The sequence below is a fragment of the Thalia democratica genome, chromosome 3, assembly GCF_965202585.1.
Source record: "Thalia democratica chromosome 3, ktThaDemo2.hap1.1, whole genome shotgun sequence".
Classification (NCBI taxonomy): Eukaryota; Metazoa; Chordata; class Thaliacea; order Salpida; family Salpidae; genus Thalia; species Thalia democratica.
The window spans coordinates 31,261,018-31,276,965 of record NC_139167.1 but is presented as its reverse complement, the minus strand read 5'-3'; the positions used below and the strand labels follow the sequence as shown (position 1 = coordinate 31,276,965).

Sequence of the window (15,948 nt, the reverse complement as noted above, 5' to 3'; positions counted from 1 at the left end):
TATATTTTGAAACTAAATAAAAACCGTAACAAGAATATAATATTATAGTACTGTTAACACATGTACAATTGTCTCTCACAATATTTTTCTTGAAATAAAATCATTTTATAACTTAAAATTTACATATATCACTTTTGTTTAGAGATATAAACATTTTTACAAACATGTCTAGCTAATTTTATTCATAAAAGGTTTCAAAGCTGCCGGTTACCATCTGCTAAGTGCTTATTAATGAAATATTATTAGTTTTAGCCTTACTTTTTTATGTAGATCTTTAATGGTATTTGTCAACTTTATCCTAAGCATGTATTGTTACAAAACATACAACATTAATTTTTTTTTTTTTTTTTTTTTTGAATGATACATTCCTTTTGTTTACAAGCTTATAGCGGGTAAATATTTTGTAAAAGCTAATTTAATTATTACGAGCTCTCAAGAATAGCTTTACATGTGAAGCTTCTACATTTCTACTGTTTTAAATATATACAAAATATTTTTAACTTTTTGATAATTGTATAACTAAAAAATATGCCAGTTAGAACTAAACTTTGTTTTGTCTTATAAGAATAATAATTTTTATATTCATTTTTTTTAAAGCCTTAATTTTTTGTAAAAAACTCAAAAGAAACAATGTTTAATCAATAATACTTATAAACTAACTTTAAAAATTCAAATGAATGATACTTTAATACATGTTTTATCATTTTAATTTATAGAATTTATTTTACTGGCATTAATATAAAAGGTTTAAAAAATATATAAAGATAATTAAAATCATTGTGATAGAAACACATCATGCTTTGTTTGTTGTTGTGATATATATAATAAATATATTCGATGAATGCCTACTTTATAAACTTAAAGGATATTTTTAACATAGAAATTTAAGCAAAACGTAAAACAATTTAATTTTTTTACCGCCATTGTGGGTATAATAATATCGCACAAAGCTACTTAGGCATAAAATTTTTATGAAAAAGACTTTTATCAAGTATTTAAAGTTTACTTTTTTCTTGTAACCTTGTTTAAAACTAGCTAGCTTTATATAAATAGAAACAATCTATTGTTTTGTTTAAACTTTATTTAATCTAAATACTACTAAACTTAAAAACATAACATCGTCTAGACTACATTGCATGTTATAAATACAATTGTTCAAATAAGTCACAGTACTTCATTCAATAAGATCACTACATTTCAGCTTCTTCAGTAGCGTACTTCTTTGTCCATTCCCTACAAACTCTGTCGTGTTCTTCGCGATTGTTGACGTACTGAGCTGCTACTTCAGGCACGAGACAGTCATCAGGGTTGCAATCGGTGAAAAAAGATTGAATTGACAGCAAAACTTTTTCTATGGTCATAGCCGGGACCCATTGAGAACGAAGTACGTTTAAACTGATATAACCATCGCTGTTAATGTTGCAATGGTATATTTTGGTCTTGAAAGTAACCTTTGGTGGCCTGAACGGGTAATTAGCTGGAAAAATCAAGTCTAAAATGAAGGATCCGCCTTCGTAAGAAGTTCCTGGAGGTCCTTGAATAATCGCTTCCCATTCAAAAAAGTTGTCTTCTTTTAAGTAAGCGCTTATGTAAGCTGGTGAACTTAAATTAAATTCTCTCAGCTCTTTTTGAAGTCTTCGTTTCGCAACGATAGCTTCATGATCATTGTAATCTAAAGGAGCCTTCTTAAAATTTTGGCAGTGTACTGATTTGTTGTAAGCATCCAAAGACGATACATTTCGCTGAGCAATGATAAAATTGCTCTTAGTTTTAAAACTAAAAGTTTCTACTTGCAACCTTTTCACGTTAAGGCTGTCCTCGACTTCGTTTATTTGACCAGATGACATAATAATCAATATTTAATAAAATGCTGCGTATTGTATAAAACTGATAATTTGCATGATAAACTATTTGAAAAATACTAATAGAGTTTTTGTACTCAGTGTTGTATGAAAAATCGAAATCATATTGGTTTATAAATAAAATAAAAAGAAAATTACATCAAGTAAAAAACACAATGCCTAAGCCTGTTTTCTGTGAGACCAGCTCAAGTTAAGACAAGGATTGATCATACCTTATTGCTCAATTTTTTCAAATATAAACGTTTTAGGATCTATTTTTAGTTTAGAATTTGATTTAAGATGTAAAACAAATATTAAGGTACATAACAGAATACATTTCATTTTCTTTAAACTTACTTTAGTACTTCAGTAGTAAGACTCATCAGAAATAGTTTCTTACTGAATTATGATGAAAACAAATTGAAATAAAATCATACTGAAGTTTAAAGTTTTAAGATATAAAATGACATTATATTCAAATGTTAAAAATTAAATAAGTACTTATGCTAAATGATTTAGTATACTAATAAAACTCGTTAGAATTAAAAAAATCTAAAAAAACAAGCGATAAAAATTAAAATTGAAACTGTACTTAAAAATAAAATTTAACTAGATACTACTTATTTTAAAATTACTAATACCTTCCATATGTCTAATACAAATAGATAACTATTTAAGTTTTATCTAGTTTTATGTTAGATTCGTAACTTCTTTGAGCTAGCTACGTAACTGCTATGTACTAATAACAAATAAAAAATAGAAGTTAGCTAGACCTAGTTTCTTAAAATAAACAATATCACCACTTAGGCCATTTAAGCAATCAGGTCAGATGTACTAATTGTCGAAAGATGGCCAAGAAGTAATTTAAATTCAGAAAAGTTTATAAAATTCTGAAAATTAACCTGCGGTTATGGACACATTTCAAGCTTGCTTGGTTTTAAGGAAAAAAAGAAATGTACAAACCATTGAGTCATTTAACTGTTACAACAATTAAATAATTTAATTTGAATAAGCAAATAAAAGTACACATTTAAAATAATATATCTATCATGGAAAAGATTTTTAAAGGTATCCGAGGTGTGCCACTAGATAAGCAAAATGTTCTTTGTGCACCAGGTCATAGTATCAAACACTTTGAACGCTTTTTCGTTTTTCTACACACAAAATATACCTAATATAGTTTAGAGAAAACTTCTTAATTTCAAAATTCAAGTAGGTAAAATAGCAAATATAACAAATGGTGTCAATGAACTTAGTACTTGAAAATTTATTATAACTCGATACATAAAATGAAAATTAAAAAAAAACTATTATATTTTGAAAATTTATACCTTAGTTATAAAGATAATCAAAAACAGCTAATAAAACAGTACTACTAGTGAACACAGCCTTTTAGAAAGGGGTATCACAGTTTACTTGTTAAATAGTTACTGTCTTTTTGAGCTTCGTTTTCATAAAATTTGTTGACTATATATAACCTTTTAGTATTTATAAAAAATAACTCTTTAAAAATAATAATTTTTCTGGCAATTTTTTAATTTTTTAACAATATTGGTACAATACTATTTTGGTTCTAATTTATGAATATCAGGTCTTTTAAAAGTTTTTGAAACTCAAAGTTTTTCAAGATTCTGGGTTAATTGGCCTCCATGTTTATAATTTTAAATAAAATTTTAGAACAATTTTCAGTACAAATTTTTAAGATCTAAGTATTTTTGATGCATAACTACTTTTAATATGATTAGATATATTTAAACTTTTTTCAAACTAAGTGCAGATACAAGTGTTGCCATTCTTTAAGTAAAAAAATCTTCTCTGAGTGAAAAGAAACTTTCCTGAGTAACCTTAAACTTTCCTGAGTTTTTTTAACCCCTTAAAATTTTTATTATTTCTTAAAAATTTACAATGTTAGTTCTAAGAATATTTTAATTTCAATTTTAAGGCTAAAAAAATTCTAATTAAGCACTTAAAAATATATAAAATTAACAATTTTGAACAAAATATTGAAATTGGTATAACTAAATTTCATTCTAGACCTATAAAACATTTTCCTTGAGATTTTTTCAAAATTCTTAAAATTTCCTCAAAACTTTTAGAAAAAACAAAAATTGACCGAGTTAAAAATAAGGAGTCAAAACTCCCAGAGTTTCTCAATATTTCTTATAACTTGAAAGTTCCCTGAGTTTCCCTAAAGTCCCTGAGTTCCCTAAGTGTGTGACTGTAAAAGTGAGATACACTTTCATAAAAAATAGATTCTAAGCTTTAAAAGAAGTGGCATATATTTATATACATTACAACTACAAAATAACTTGAAGAAAAAAAAAATTTAACAATAACTGGTTATATTTTCAAAATTAGTTTGAAAGTGCATATGATAAGTTGTTTGAGGAAAAACATTAAGAAAAATACCACTAATTAAGTTAAATTCTGATTATTATGAGTTATTTAGTAACATTTAATTTAATTTTATAATTTTTTTTACTAATATGATAAACTTAATTTAAGGGTTAGAGGTTGCTAAATAAATAAGAAATTTTTCACAACTTGATCTTCTTTAGTATAGTTCAAACTAAGCTACAAGTTAGTTTTATGATATTATTATTAAAAAAAATTTTTGAGATATAGCAGATTTAAAAATGGAGAGTACAATAGGGTCAATATTAGATGTACAAAATTATGTTTATTGTGGTTGCCTTTCCAGGGTTGCATAATGTTTTTAAAAATTTCCTCCAGGTTTTCAAAGCTTATTAAGGTTTTTAGAATTACAGGTTTAGTATCTATTTTTAGTTTAAAATTAAGATATTGACATTGTACAGATATCTTAAAGATTCTTGAAATGTGTTTTTAAGTAATAAAAATATTGATGTTGACAAAATATCTTTTTCTAAGCAATGTATTTTGTGTTAAATCAAAATTTTACTACTCACATATAAATGTTGTTAAAAATTCCAGGTTTTTTATATTTTTGTTCAAAATTATTTTTTTTTCAAAATTTCTCATTTTCAAGGTTATTTTTAGCCTAAAATGTCAAATTCCAGATTTTTCCAGGATATAAGTTTTTTGGTAACCCTGATTTATTTAAGACAAAAATACTATCCTGAATATTTTTTTATTTTTATTACAAAAAATTGATCTCTTAAATTGCTATATTTAAAGATAATATTTAAGAAAGAAAATTATTTATAACTTATAAAAAACTATTTTAATTATGAAATAAGGAAATATAATACAATGTAATTTTAATAAATTATATATTAAACTATAATATATAGTTTATTTAGTTTTAATAAATAGAACCTGTGGATGTTGGTAACTTATATAATATTCTATCTGGCTAAAACATATTTACAAACAAATTTGTAGACCTCAAAAAATAAAGGATAACATTCACCTAACTATTAATGATATTAAATAGTACTTAGGCTACTGTATACTAACTAGACATGTCATTAATGAACATATTGTATTTAAAAACTATGCAAACAGGAATAACAAAATAAAAACTATACTTAAGAGTGTTTTAAATAAATGGGGCTAAAAACAACTAATTTTGAGAGAATATACTCTAAAAGTTGTAGAAATTGCTACAATATTTAAATACTTAGAACTTATTAAAAAAACGCAGTTTATTAGAAAAAAATGTTTTAAAAAAGAACTCTTAATTATACAACAAAAAATACAAATGTCTATTTGCACAGCATGTTAGCAGCAGCAATTTGTCTAGAAATAAATGCCTGCTCCAACTGATTAAAGTTTATTTGTTGCAGTAATATGGAATTGTAACCTTGCATCAGTAAACTTGTGACTACTATTTATTTTCTCCTTATCTAAACTCTATCAAATTTGTACCAGTAATAAACTTGAACTTGTGGGCTTTCTCTTAAACGCTTGGATGAACAATAACTTTAACTCTAGATGTTTCATTAAAGATAAATAATTATCAAATGCAGTTTGAAATCCTGTCACATAATGCATAGCTAAACAAACTTATTTCTAAAGTTTGGTCATCCACAAATTTATAGATAATAACAACCTGCTACTCAACAAAAAGTAGCTAGTAATCCCCTCCGCCACCCATTCTTACTCTAAGTGGGGAGGATTTCTTGTAATTACAATCTTCGAATCTGAGCGAAAATTAAGAGCTTACTTTCAGAATTTTATTTATATTTTAGAATTATGTTTTTTGCGAGCCAGAATTGTTTTAAGTATATGTAGTAGCAAATAAAAAATACTTTTTAAAACAAAAGTTTAACAAAATAAGCTACAATACAGTCTTCAGTAGTTAAATATTTTTATGTTAAATACCTAGTTTATAATTTAACTACATGAAATTTTTTACGATGTGATTTTAGCAAAATAGTATATATATCAAAGCCAGCTGTTTGCCGAGTTCTGACCCTGGCGTTGATGAATAGCTAAGTAGTATCTTAAAATTGTTACACGAACGATTAAATAACTGTCATTTGAAAATTTGAAAATAAAGTTTTTATTATATCACTGTGAATTGTAGTTTTTTAATCAAGTTGTACTAGTTTTAAAAACTGTCTTAACTCTTTTATTCATAGTAAATTCCAATAGGTCTTTTTGTTGTTATAAAAATATTTTATTTTATTCAAAATAGATATTAACTCATAAATTAGATAAACAAAACTAAATAAGATAACTGTTTAATATTTTAAAACAAACTTTACAACTGGTTAAATAAAATTATTTTAGTATAACACAAATATTCTATACTATCATTCTAAAATAAAACTTTTAGTACTAAATATGTTTGTGATTTTAAAATTCATGATATAGTTTTTATGTTATCAACAAGTTTTGAGAAACATTCAGTAACAGTGCCTTAAACTTTTAAAGTATAGTCGAAAAGAATAAATAAAAAAAAGACTTAGAAAAACACTAAACTTGTATACTGAGAAGTTTATATTCACTTAGAAAAAAAATAAATATAAATCAGTATAAAACATGCATTGAAGCTAACTTATAAAAAAATGAGTTAATAAAATTTTGTTTTTACCTATTAAAATAACAATCCAATGTTTTTCATAATTCAAAAGATAACTTTTTTATAATTTACATAGAGTTTGTAACAAACCATCACGTAACCTGACTGCTGACTAAGAATAGATCTAAAATAAAAGTTTTTATTTTTCCTAAAAGTTAAATACTTAAATAGTTACGACATTATTCCTCAATAAAAGCTATCAAAAGGTGATGTTAACGTTAAAATCAACAGGACTGTCGTTACCTAAAGAACCAGTTTTCAGTTCTCACACGCAAAAAGATAAGAAGGTCACAAAGTTTCGAGTTTTTTCACAGCCGAGCAAAAAAGAATCTTAAAAGAAGAAATTTCAAAAAATCAATATCCTAACTCGGAAAGGAAAGCGCGAATAGCCCCTTTAACTTGAAATGTTAGCAAACAAAATAGAGGTAGAATTTTTTTAATAGCAAGAAGCACACTATAGTTATTAAAAAGCTAAATCTAGCAAAGAAACCATAGAGGGGCCATTGGTATAAACTTACACTAGATATTCTGGAGGCGATCATGAAGATCAAAAAAATGTCCAAGGTGTATTTAAGATTAGTTTTTCAAAAAGTTTTGTTGAAAAAGTTAAAGCTTTTTTTATTTCTTTGTAGCAGGCCTTACAAAAAAAAAAGACACCCTGTTCTGTACTAATTTACAAAAAACTAATAAAATGTTTATTTTTCGAATGCAGAGAACTGTTTTACAATTAATAAAATACTATAATGTTCTTTTATTCAACAACTGAGTATTCTGATATGCTTTGAAGAACCTTTAATATGTACTGCCATAAAAATCTTTTTTATATGTTCAATAAATAAAGCAATAAAAAGATAACATACTTTGACCTAGTTGAGTTGTAGTGTAAAGTGATTTTAAAATTTTAAATCATTTAAAAGCATTTATGTAACTCTTTTACTATCAAATAATCATTTAAATTACCAAAATTTTAGAGATAGTTTCAAAATCGATGACATAAATTAGTGTTACAAGAAGCCCGAAATCTTCAACAACTACAACAAGATACTAGGCAACAACTTAATACTACGCAAGAATTAGTTTCTAGTCAAAAAATAATTTCTAAGCAACAGTAAGCTCATAGTGAACTAAAAACACCGAGACAACAACAAGATACTAAGCAAAACCAAGCTACTACGCAACAATCATTTTCTAGGCAGCAAATAGCAAGCTACAAGCCAACAACAAGTTACCATTCAACTAGAGATAAATAGGCAACATCACCTTAAGTCCATTCGGGAACAAGAAGATACTAGGCAAGAACTAAATACTAGCCAAAAGAAATTTTTTGAGCAACTAAGGCAACCAAGCTATGCAACAACCTTCAAGACAAACACAATATACTTGGCAACAACAATCTGATATGCAACCACAAGTTACTAAGCAACCATCTCCGCTATACATTCTTACTCTATGTGAGGAAAAATTCCTGTAACTACTATCTTCGATTATAGAGGACAATTTTAAGCTTACTTTAAGAACTTTATTTAAAGTTTGTGTGTTTGTTTTATTTATCTGACTTGTGTTGAAAGTATAAGCTGCTGACCGCTTTTATATTCATAGTTTTATTAATTTTTTACTAGTTGTTAATAAAAATAATTTGTACGGTTTTTGTTAGTTTTTTTTTTAGAAAAATATCTAAAATTAAAAAAACATGTTAAAGTGTAAAAAAAATTTCAAATATTTTATATATCATTCTTAATAAGTTTAGTGTTTGATCTCAAAAAAATAATTATGTTTATATAAATATAAAGACATTGTAAACTCCTTAAGAAATTAAATATACTAAATGATGATAATCAGACTAAATGTATTTATATTTTACAATATAAATACTGTTTTGATAAAAGTTATATCTTTATTGTTTTCCCGTTGTTTTTAGATTTAAATAAGCTTTTGAAAAATATTTAAATTTTTTCTTAAATACCAGAAAATACAAAATTCGAGTATTAAATACTAAAAAGTATAGATACGGTTAATAATATTTAGTAAAAAAATATGCATGTTTTAAGTAAATGTTCTAAAAATGTTTACATTTCACAATCATATTACAGTTTAAACATAAGTTAAAGGATTATGAATGTAAAACCTATGATAAGTCGCAATTTATTAAATTAGACAAATAAATTAAATTTTAGTCTTAACTTGTTAAGTTATGTATTTTTACTTGGTAAGTTTGATAAAACAAACAAAACTATACAATCTATGGTTACCAATATCTTTGGTGATTTAATTTTATACATCAAATCAATAATTAACCTACTAAAAAAGTATCAAAATTATCACTATTGATCTTATTTAAAAAATCTTATAACTTATAGGTTTGTTTTAATTAAACATTAATTCAAGAATTTGCTTAATAACATAAAAATAAAAGCTTAAACCTTTGAAAAAACTAAAAAAAACTCCTAACTAAAGTTTTAAAAGTTTATCTTTTTTTAAGTATTTTTTTAGTTAAAATCAATATTCAATATTACATGGTATAAAGTAACTACATCTTAGTTTAATTATAGTTAGTTCTTAAATTTCATTTAAGTATAAGTTACTCTGTTTTTAACACCTTAATGTATAATGTAATGTAAATATAAGATTAAAATTATTATTTATTTGATCTTTTTTAAAGTAGGTTACTAAAACTAAACACGCATTTAAAAATACTTTTTGTAATGTTTTGAAAAGTTTTTTTTTCAAAAAAATTAAAACAAAAAAAGTTTATCAACAGATAATAAAAACGTCAAAACACCTTTTATCTATTTATATTTGCTTTAAGTATTTTAAAAGTAATGATAATACAGTTTGTGCAAATAGAAGAATCAAGCAGTTCTATTTTAAATCTAAACACAATAATGCTTTGAAATCCTATATAAAAACATACAATTAAATTTGTTTACCAATCTTTGTTATGATACATAACTAATGCATCAGTGAAAAATGTATATGAAATGTACGACTATAACTTAGTGGATAATTTTTAACTAAAATTATCTTGTTAAATTTAATTCGAGGTATATGTAATTTATTTTTTTATTCATATTACAATAAATTTTACAAACTGTCTCGACTCGGGATACTTAGTGTTTTAAATGTTCAAGGAATATTTTGTATAAAAAGCTGCACGCTGACCGTAATGCATAAAAAAAATCCTTGCTTGCAAAATTTGTTTAAAATTTACATAGTAGCATACATAAACTACTTTTTTGAACCGGAAGTTTTTCAAAACAATCTACAATACAGCCTTTAGTAGCTACATAATTTCATGTCAAAATCTTAGTTTTGATTTAATTGCATCAAGTTTACTTTTTTAATGTATGTATTTAGCTAAATTGTATATACATATCAAAACCAGCAGTTTGTTTGGTTCTTACCCAGGTATTAATAAAAAGCTGAGTAGATTGATAAAATTATCACACAAATGATTAAAAGTTTCAAAACAAAAATTTTTAGAACAAAGTTTTAATTATGTTACAGTGATTTACAGCTTTTTAATAAGATTATATTAGTAATAGAAACTGCCTTAAAAGTTTATTTCATCGTGTATTCCATTATTTCTTTTTATTATAATGTAGCTTTGTTAATTTAGTTTGAAATAGCATTTGACTTTTATACAAGGTAAAAAAGTTTTAATTAAAATATCCATTTAATATGTTAAATCAAATTTTACAACCAGTCAGATAAAATCACTCCTAGTAAAAAACAAATAATCACTACTACCACTCTTAAATTGAACTTTAAACTAAACAATATTTATAATTACATAACCGAACTAGTATAACTAAACATATTTTGCTTAGTTTAGGTAAACGCAGTAAGAGCCTTAGTTAAGAATGAATAAACTCTCTTTATAGATGTTTAAACCAAGTTATGCATCTGCATTTATTAAGGGGAAAATTTAATCTCTATTTAAAAACTGCTTAAATTACTATCAATTTATGTTGATACCAAAGGAATCAAACTGTATTTTTATACAGTTACATTTATACAGGTATTGTAAATTGGTTTGAGAAAAGTAGTTAAAATTAAAAGAATGGACCAAGAAGATTGTTATTTGTGCTCTGAAAACGGATGCAATTGTCACAGTGTCCTTACAAATGAAAGAATGTTACTTCAGAAAAGTTTACCTCCTGCTTTTACACCTCCCAGGCCCGAAATTAGAAGAAATACACAGGGTAATCCCCATTTCAATCAAGGTAATTCCCAATACCGAGCGAACTTTTCGGCAGAATATGGACAAAATAGGGATCGTATTACGACGCCACAGGTTAATTTCTAACGAATTTACCAACTTAAAGCGTACTAAAATAGTTTATTTTATAATTTTCTAACTATAAGTAATTTATTTATTAAGAAACTTACCACTAAGAGTAAATGCATCATTTTTCAAAATTCTCACGACATATAAAATTAAACAGTTTGAATACACCATTAAGTTAAATTAATTACTATAATACTTCAAAACTTCTTCCTAAATTCGAAATAAAATTTTATCAGAATCGAAACAAACGGTTTATACAACAGTCTCAAGGCAGAACTCCTAGTATACAGCAGAATCCTTTATTACACGCTCCCTTGCAACAACAAGGGTTTCCTAGCAACACCAATCATCCACCATGGCAACAACAAGAGTTTCATAGCAATAGCAATCATCAACAATGGAAACAACAAGAGTTCCATAGCAATAGCAATCATCAACAATGGGAACAACAAGGGTTTCCTAGCAACAGCAACCAGCCACCACGGCAACAACATGGGTTTCCTAGCATCAGTAATCACCCACCACGGCAACAAGGTTTTCCAAGCAACAGCAACTACCTACCACGTCAACAACAAGAGTTTCCTAGCAACAGCAATCATCAACAATGGGAACAACAAGGGTTTCCTAGCAACAGTAATCACCCACCACGGCAACAAAATGGGTTTCCTAGTAGCAACAGCAACCAGCCACCACGGCAACAACAAGGGTTTCCTAGCAACAGTAATCACCCACCACGGCAACAAAATGGGTTTCCTGGTAGCAACAGTAATCACCCACCACGGCAACAACAGGGGTTTACTAGCAACCAGCCACCTCCGAGTCCTACACACCATGTTGGACCACAACTTACTTCAACCAATAATTCCGGTCGACAAATTCCAAGTACTGCAGTCAACTCGCTTCTAAACGTCAAAGATAGTCAGTTTTTGCTTAAGATATAGTTTAAAAAATACTGTTTGAACTTAATACTGTTTACTAATTTCAAAAATTTTAAATAGCTTATTAACAGCTTCGTCAATAACCTTAAGTGATTAGTTTTTTTTTTCAATATGTACCTATCTCTTTATATGAGGCTTTGAAAATTAACTTTTAAAATTATTGAATTTGCAAAAAACTGTCTTATTTAAGTTAGAAATGCGGTTTTAATGTTAATAACAAGTTTTGCAAAACATTTAGTAAATTTACCTAAATAGTTATTTTAATATTAGCTGATAAAAAAATTAAAAGACTTTAACTCTTACCATTTTAAGTACAGAGTAGTTTATTTTTACTTAAACTGTAAAGAAAAAATATATAGGAGTACCAAACATTCTTTTTATCTAAATATTTAAAGTATTTATGTAAAACAATTTTACATAATTAACTTTTCTTAAATTTTGCTGAACTTTGTTTTGTTTATATTTTATATTTTTATAGTAGCATTTAAGTTAAATACTTATTTCTCTACAAAACTTTACAAATCAAGTCATCTATAAGTCCTAAATAAAAGCTAATAAAGAGTGATATACTAATATTCAAATAAACAGGACTGTCGTTACGTAATGTACAAGTTTCCAGTTCTCTTCAGCCTCCCAGGTCCAAAGTCCCGAGGTCTCGAATTAATTACACAGCCGAGCAAAAGAAAATTCTAGAAGAAGAGTTCTCGAATGGTCAGTATGTCAACTTTGAAAGGTCAGCGCGAATTGCGTTAAAATTAGGAGTAAAAGCACACAATATAATAGTAAGTTTTTTTTTACTGATAAAAAGCATACTATACTTTATAAAAGCTAAAACTAGTAAGGGGGGCGTAATTTGAATCTTACACTAGAAGTTGATGAAGAAGAGCGAAAAATTTGTCTTAATCGTTACTAATGGTATATTTTAAACTTAAATTATATTTTACAGGAAAATGTGAAATTTACACTAGACCACAATAAAAATAAATGAGTTATTTTAAATCATTAATAATTTTTTACTACTACTTGTTAAATTAAAATATTAAAATTTCAGTATTGGTTCCATAATCGACGACCGAAAGAAAGAAAATCTAAAAATGTTCAATCACAACTACCACAAGATACTTCACAAACCCAGGCTACTACGGAACAAAAAGATACTACGCAACAACTAGTTTGTAGGCAGAAAATTGTTTCTAGTCAACAACAAGCTACTAAGCAACAACAAGATACTCTGCAACAACTAGTTTGTAGGCAACAACAAGATACTGGGCAACTACAGTTTGCGCAACCGCAAGCTAACATTCAAATTGAGTTAGTTAAGCAACAAGGAGGTACTCGGCAAGAACAAGCTACTAGCCAACACCAATATTATAGGCAGTTTCCGCAGTTGAGGCAACCAGGGCTAGAGCTCGCTTGAAAGAAACCTGGAAGGCAAGCACATGATACTTGTCAATAACGAGTTGCTAGACCACAGCAAGTTGCTAAGCAACCATCTCCGCTACACAATTTTACTCTAAGTGACCAGGATTTTTTGTAACTGCGATATTCGAATCTGGAAAACAATTAACAACTATCTTACTGAGTTTTATATATAACTTTGCTTTTTGTTTTATTTAATATTTTGTCCAAAGTTAGGTTGTTGACTTTTATATTTGCATTAGTTTTTATAAAATATATTCATACGTTTTTTGTTAATATAGTTTTTGTTAATAAACATTTTTAAATGATTAACTAATGATGTAGTTATTATAAATTTTCTTATGTTTAAAAAAAAAAAAACTTAGTGTCTAAGTACGGAAATAAGTTAAATTAAATGGAGATAATATTAGGCCTAAACAAAAAATAGAAATTAATATATTAAATACTGATTATGGTTAACAAAGAAAGACTAAATTTAAAAAATATATAAAACATGTAATTACTGTTTTGATGTAAATTTTAAAAATTTATATATTCCGTTAAATTTAGATTAAAAATATTTATAATAAAAATATATAAAAATTTTTTTGAGTTAAAAATAAAAAAAGTTTAACTAATGTTGAAAACCAAATAACAGTTTAAATTTTAGATAGTAAAAACTTTGCACTTTTGAGTAAACAAGGGTTTAAAAAATATTTAATTTGTACAACCAATGAATTGAGTGGGATTTTATCGGGTGGGACTCGATTGTTAATGAAAAATGACCGCAGATAAGAAATGGAAGTTTCCCAAAAAAAAAAGTTTTTGGTTTACGAGTCGTGTACCATATCCTTTTAAAATCTCTATGAGCTGATTTGTTATTGTGAACCGAAGATTTAAATCTTAAGAAATAAAACAAAATAAAACAAAACGATACTTAAGTAAGCTGCTTAACAACTTATAAACGTTTTTTTCAACATTTATTTGAGAATTTACCTAGTTCAATAAAAAAAAAAGAGTCTAAGCCTAAAATTAAAAAAAAGCCTAAGTAGTACTAATAAAACGTTTAGTTTTTTTTTAAAGACTTCAGTTAAGAATTAGTTTTCTAAAATCTACCTGGCATAGAATAAATAAAATTTTAAACTAAGTCAGATTTGTTTAGGTTTTATTTAAGTATAAGTATATAAAATCTTACGTATTGTTTTAACACGTTATAATTTAGGAATACTATATAAAAGCATAATTATTATTAATAATATGAAATATTAGACTAAAAGTATAATTTAGTTTTATATTTTCTCAAAAATGTTATTAAGACGCTTTTAAATCGAGTTCAAAAATACTGTTTGTACTATTTATGATATTTTTATCAAAATAAAATTAAAAATTTAAATTTATAACAACAGCATTTATCTATTTATACTTGGTTTAAGTATTTTTAAAAATTAATGATAATATAGTTTGTGCAGATTGACAAGTCAAACAGTTCTTTCTTAAACCTAAACACATGCATGCTTTCAAAACTTATGAAAAAATTATTGAGTTTTTTTACAAATCTTTTTTTGATTATAAATAATTCATCAGTGCAATTTATCTATCAAACTTACGACTATAAACGAGAAGATAAGCTTTCAAAATTATTCTTCTTTTAAAACTAGTTCTAGTTGTAAGTATTTTATTAATTGAATCATTAAAGAACAAGTTTAAAAAAAAATCTAGACTAGAGCTCCTTCGTGTTTTATGTGCCGCGAGAAATATTTTTTATAAAAAGCCGTTCAACGATCGTACTACATATAAAAACTCCTTGCTTGTCAAAAATTTTTGAAGTATATGTAGTTGTAAAAAAAAATTACTTACTTAAACACAAGTTAAACAAGATAATGTTTAATACAGCCTTAAGTAGTTAAATATTTTATTCAAAGTCTATTTTTTAATTAAATTGTGTAGTGAACGACAAAAAAAAACGCTTAAAAAGTTTGATCTAAGGACATGGTGTATGTCGGTTATCGAGTCGTAAACAAATACTTATAAAATTTCTACGAGCTATTAGATGTAATAATATTTTTGATCATTTAAATATTTAAATTTTAATAATAAAACAATTAGTTAATCAAAATGAAATAAAAAAAAACTTAAACGATAACTAATTGTATTTCGTGTATAAAAATGTACTTAACAACTTGTTTAGTAACATTAGAACTAAAAAGTATATCTACTTTCAAGTCAAGATACGAAAGATCTTTCAATCAACTTATAAAAAAGATAAAAAATACTTATAGCAAACGTTGAATACTTGAATGATAGGTTACAATCTCTCTAAAGAAAGCAAAAATGTAATACGCTGAAATATTTTTCCATTAATCTTATCAGTATTTAGTGCAAAAAGTGTAATTTTTACTTAATTTAATAATTTTAATTGAACATTAAAAAAAAATTTACAACATTCGAATAGATAAACAAACTATTGCATAATTT

At 25.9% G+C, this 15,948-nt stretch overlaps 1 pseudogene; it reads right to left on the bottom strand.

Annotated features, from left to right (window-relative positions):
• Positions 1-1,190: 1,190 nt before the first annotated feature.
• On the bottom strand, positions 1,191-1,847 carry LOC145832184 (ubiquitin-conjugating enzyme E2 2 pseudogene; annotated as a pseudogene).
• Positions 1,848-15,948: the final 14,101 nt, after the last annotated feature.